Here is a 5,860-nt window from a genome sequence, read left to right on the forward strand (position 1 = left end):
CCTGAATCAGTAGCTACTGGAAAGGTTTTCGATTATTAACTCTCTAAATTAACTTGTTTATTTCTATTAAAATGATTGCTATAGTTTCTTAGGGCTTTCCCAAAGATCTATATCTGAAACCCAGGTGGGTTTGCAGGAGCCAGTAAACTGGGTTCCCCAAGTTCACTCCTATTCTCTCAGGAGTGACAGCTGCTTCCCAGCTTCTCAGGATCTGGAAATGGAGGAGAAAGAAGGAAAAATTGGGAAGGGGGAGAAAAGACCACAAAGTCCAATCTTGGGGAAGAGGGAGTAGAATAGATGGGAGAGATTCATATGTAGGTTGGACAGGAACAAGGACATGGAAGGGGAGCCCATGTCCAGATAGGTGAAGCAGTTACATCATTCGATCTTTAGAATAGCTTGGAACAACCCATTTTAAAGATGAAGAACTTGAGCATCAGATTTAAGTGACTTGGCCAGGATAACACAACTAACATGAAGAAAAGAGATTCATATATCAGGGAGAAATATAGGAGAAGCAATTATGGGAAGAGCAGTGACTGTCCTTGGAACAGAAGACAAAGTTCTAATGAAAGATATGGAGCAGAGACATCTCATAATTCTCAAAGGTTTGACAGCAATACTAGAGCCTTTTCATCAGCTTCTAGCTCAATTGCAAGCTCTTTGGTAGCAGTATTGCCAGGATTTTACTTTGATTCTGAAAAGAACTGTTATGTCTGCTTCCTTCCTACACATAACAACTGCAACCCCCATATAAGGGATATCATCCAACCCCAGGAGAGAGAGAACAGAAAACTGAAGCTTTTAAAAGAAGAGGATATGAAAAAGAAAGAAAATAACCAGAATTGGGTTGAATTTATTATCTTTGTTAAATAAAAGGCAGTCATATTTGCTTTACTATCCCAATTATTGCCGACTAGTCCATGAATTATATCTAAACTGCATGCAGAGAAAGAAGATGGAAATTCAAAGCCCTGATTAATCTGCTGTTGGAAATGATCACTTTAAACTTATAGTGGCTTACAATGCCCAAGAGAGGGTATTCACAGTTAATAATGTGGAGCATGGAGACTGCAAGTACGGTATCAGCAACCTTAGTGGTATAGAAACCAAGGTTTTCACTGTGGAGATGTATGACAACTTCTGCTTTATCAACCACAAGATAAATTTTGTATACTGGACCTCTCTTGACTCATTCAAATTCTCATGTTTTACTCTGTCTCATGGCCATTGCAGATGTACATCACTTTACTTCCTGCTTCCTTTTTCAGCAACCCCAGGCCAGAAGACTTTGAAGTGTTAAGATCTCCACTGTTCCATTATCTCCATGGTGTCTGAACCTATAAGCTAATAATTGCTTCAAAGCAGGCTTGTTCAGAAGGGTCCTTATAACAAATGCAGTGACTAGCCATCAGCAGACATTTGAGACCAACAGTAATACATTGATGCAACAGTTTGTCACCCAGGGCCCTGTACTGTACAATGGGAGCCATTCTGGCAAGGTCTTCACTATTGATCTGCCATCACTGAAGCCTTAAAGTCAAGGGCTAAAAAGCTGTCTACTTATTCCGTAACTCAGTTGTAACATCTGTTTGAGTCCTACAAGATGAGTAATCTTGCAAATATGTCTGGGAAGATCAGGCTATGAGACTAGAGGAAAAATACAAGTGTGAAACAATGTGAGGGTCACAATAATGAAAATGCCTCTCTGTCCCTGCATATACATGAGGAAGGAGGTTTTCTGGATGTGGAGCCCTTCTCAGAATTATCCCTTCTTCATATCCATCCTCCAAGGAAACCATATCCTGTGTGGTTTTCTATTCTCATCTTTGGGTGCTTCCATGGAGTGCCAGTATTGCTCTTGGATTTTTGACAGGATTCCTACTGTTTTTCCTACAATTGAATTTGCATTGTACCAGGAAAAAACAGAAGATCCCAGCCTAATGGGATGGAGAAACACAAACTCATTAGTAGAAGATAGGATGATATTGATATTGTTAGCATGCTTCCTAGAATAATTTCAATGGGTGCCTATTTTTTTTCATCTTAGTTTCTTGGGTTCAAGTTTTAAGATTTGTGTTAGATGGAAAAGCTACAAATATATCATCTCATTCCTCTGTGGACTCAAGGAGTATGCAAATTCTTTCCCTTTCTTTGGAAAATGCCATTCTGTTTTAAAAAAGTAAATGATGTTCCAAGCACTGAAAGAATCAATAGAGTTGGGTTTTTCCTTCTCATTGATCAGAAAACTTTCTTTGTCTAATGGATGAATTAGAAGTTAATCTGTATCTGGGTTCCAAGGCATGTATACATACCTTATCAAGACAATCATTATTGTATTTCTGCAAAGAGTTCTGAAGAGAGTCACCAACAGTTTCCTTATAATTTTTAAAAAGTAGAATATGGCGTTATGGGATGGGTAACAGTTTAGCTTTCTTAATTATACAGCATAAAAATCCCTGGGATATTTATTCCTGTATCTTTCACAAGCATCAGGAAGAAAAACAATTAATTATGACTGGCCTTAAAGTTTTCTTCCTTTGTTAACTGTGCAATAAGTATAATAACATGGAACTATTTACATGAGTGGAAGTAGATGGAAGTGTTTTTTTTTAATTCAGCAAGTTTTATAAATCTTTTGCTAGATGAATCTTTCTACTGAAAAAATTAAAATGTTTGTTGCAAAAAATAAAATTGATTGCTACTTGATCTCTTTCACAAACTCCCATGTGTTTTAAAAACAGTCTTTTGAAACTCTATTAAGTGAGACATCTGTATAATTTCATGAGTGTACTTTATTCTTTGCCATTTTGCCTACAGGAGGACATAGTTATACCACAGGTTTGTAAAGCAGAGATGAGAAGCTTTATTTTTATTTTGCTGGAAGACATTACTGTGTACCATTATCACCACAAAAAGGGATATTTAAAATACCCTGTGGAGAGAAATATTTCCCTTTACATTGAAAAAACGAACAAAAATGTCTACTGAATATTTTTCATTTAAGGAGTTCAAGGCAGCAGCATGCAGGCTAATATAAACATTTTAATCTTTGAAGGGGCCTGACACAGCAGGTTATTAGTACTGTTATTCCCTTGAGAACCTGAAAAGTACAATTTCCCATGTTGTATAAGGACTCTAAAAGGTACTAAAAATAGAATCTCAGCCATCTTTTTTCCAACTCAACTCAGTCCTAAAACCAAGAAAACAACATCCTTCAGGGGTCCTAAAATATAACATCATTTTTTTTTAATTATAACATTTGCTACCAAAAAGAGATAAAAAAACGAACCATTATTTTAGTCCTTCAAGCCATCCACACGCATCTCCCCATTTCAGTGACTTAAGTCACCTTCTGATGTCACTTCTGAATTTTCAAAGAGTTATGATATTAATAGGCTTCACAGGGAAACACCAAGTTTAAGAATTTATATTAGAAAAGTTAAAGGTAACTAATCATCATCATCAAAACCTATCCTCAACTTTCCCAAAGCATATTTGCCTTCTCTCCCTTGCTACCTACACTACATTTTAGTATTTTACTTTACTCTGTGTCTATAGTATTCTACTCACTATTAGGTTTTTTTGTCTTTTCAACTCTAACAGTTATCATTGTTCCTGGCAGAGAGTAAGCATTTCTAAAATATTCATTGACTTAACTTGAATTTAATTGAATCATTGATTAAATTTAACTGAAACAGGAAGTTTCAGGACAAAGTTCACTTCTAGTTCAAAAGATGCCAAAGATTCAGAATAGCTCCAGGTGATTCTTCTCTGTAGTCAGAATACAATTAATATCTTACCAAGGATCCACAGTAAATTCTAGGGCAATTGTGAGCAGGTAAAAATTCTCAAGAAAGTTTTCTTTAGAGATAACCTTTGAGCAATTTTAAGATACGGTTTTTTGAGAAAGGTCTATATTGTCATCATAGCATAGAGTCATAGCTTTAACTAGGGAATGATTTGAATAAGAAAGCAGAACTGAGGTGAGATAGTAGTTACCTAGGATATGACTATGTTAGAGCATCAACTTTCTTCCCTGTAGAAAGATTAATTATTATTGAAGAGATATGGAAGATCTGTGACCAGGGTTTAGCCACCATAGAAATGAAGTATATCCTCAGATGAAAAGTTTAGTCACCAAAGGTAAGGAAAAACATGGAGGATATCATGTTGCTTGAGGGACATCAAAGAGGTTCTCTGAAAAGCTCAATAGAACTGAAATATGTATATACAAGTTATCAGTGATTCAAAAAACATTCCTTTTTCTTACCAGGCTGCATTCTAGTGAGGATCCATAGACTCTGTAAACCTTCAAGTGGAAAGAGAGAGTGAATGTTAATGGCTTATTCACCTTCTTGGTTTGTAGTGACTCATGAGCACATAGTCTTGCTGTTGGTTTTGGCTATGTTGTTTTTACTTTTCCTTGTATTAGGTGAATGAGTATTGAAGATAGAATGAATAAGGCTGCTAATATGTGAGTTCCAAAAAGGTACCAGAAGACTGCTGAAAACCTGGAATCCTGCCAGAGTTTGCATCAGCCTAGCCTGGTAAAAAGAAAACTCTCAAATGACTTGCTTGACCCAACTCAATACAGAGAAGAATCTACACTGAGGAACTTGTCTACTGTAAACAAGGGAGAAACTTCAACCAGAGACTGGTTATACTCAGAAATAAAGTAGCTAAAGATATGTTTTCTAACAACCATTTTCAGTCAGAACCCACTCTTCCAAGGGACCATGGGGGTATAGGAAAGATTGTGTCTCCTATTTTGTTTTCTGAGTTGTGTGCTTATTTGTTTGCTTGTTCTTTGGAGGAGAGGGGTGGATATATTTGTCTTTCTGTCGTTGCTTTATATATTTAACTACTATCCCTATTTTAAAAGTTAATTGCTATTAATTGTTTAAATGATGTTTGTTTGTTTATTCTTAGAATTATCCATTAAGATCTGAAATTCTAATGGAATCAGTGATATACCACCATTGTCCCAGTGCCTCAGGAGTTAAGATAAGGACCTCAAATTTACATACATATATATATATATATATATATATATATACACACACACACACACACACATATATATATATATATATATATATATACACCCACATATACAAATACCTGCAGATAATAGATAAGAGGTTATTTGGGCCTAATATTTCAGGGGTCAGGAAAAGTCTAAAGTACATCATGGTGCTTGAGTTGAACACTGAAATAAACTTGGAATTATAAGGGACAAAGTTTAGGAGATAATGTCTTCCAAGCATAAGGGACAGTGATTACAAAGGCCCTGGCATAGAAAGTGAAGGGTTATATTGGAGAAATATTATCAGTTTGACTAGAGCCAGTGGAACCAAAATGAAATAGAAATATATCCCTAAAAGTCCCATCAAATTAGAAAATTACAAATTAACATTATTTATGTTACATTGTATTTTTGTATATTTTGCTAAATATTTTCCAATCACATTTCAATTTTATTAGGCTACAACCTCTGGATGAGACCAACCTCTGGATGAGTGAGAAGAGGACTAAAGTGTAATAAAGTTGGAGAATGAGTTAGAACCTGGTTGTAAAAAGTTTTTAATATATAACTGGGGGTTTACATTCTATTCTAAAGGCAAAAAGAATCCATTTAAGTTGATTGCAACCGATCTTTCTTTATTTTTGAAAAATCACATTTAAAGCTATTTAAAACATGATTTGGAGCGGGGATTTGGAAGAAAGGAGACTAAAATGTAATAACCAGTTAAGATCTGATGAGATCCTGAATAAGGAAGGTGGTTATGTAAAGTATAACAGATGTGAATATTGTGGAGGCAGAAATGTCAAGATTTGACAATTAAATGGATATATG

At 35.4% G+C, this 5,860-nt stretch overlaps 1 pseudogene; it reads left to right on the forward strand.

Moving 5' to 3' along the window:
• The first annotated feature begins 474 nt into the window (after window positions 1–474).
• Window positions 475–1,903, forward strand: LOC100917754 (annotated as a pseudogene).
• Window positions 1,904–5,860: the final 3,957 nt, after the last annotated feature.

Source organism: Sarcophilus harrisii, chromosome 1, assembly GCF_902635505.1.
Source record: "Sarcophilus harrisii chromosome 1, mSarHar1.11, whole genome shotgun sequence".
In the NCBI taxonomy this organism is placed as follows: domain Eukaryota; kingdom Metazoa; phylum Chordata; class Mammalia; order Dasyuromorphia; family Dasyuridae; genus Sarcophilus; species Sarcophilus harrisii.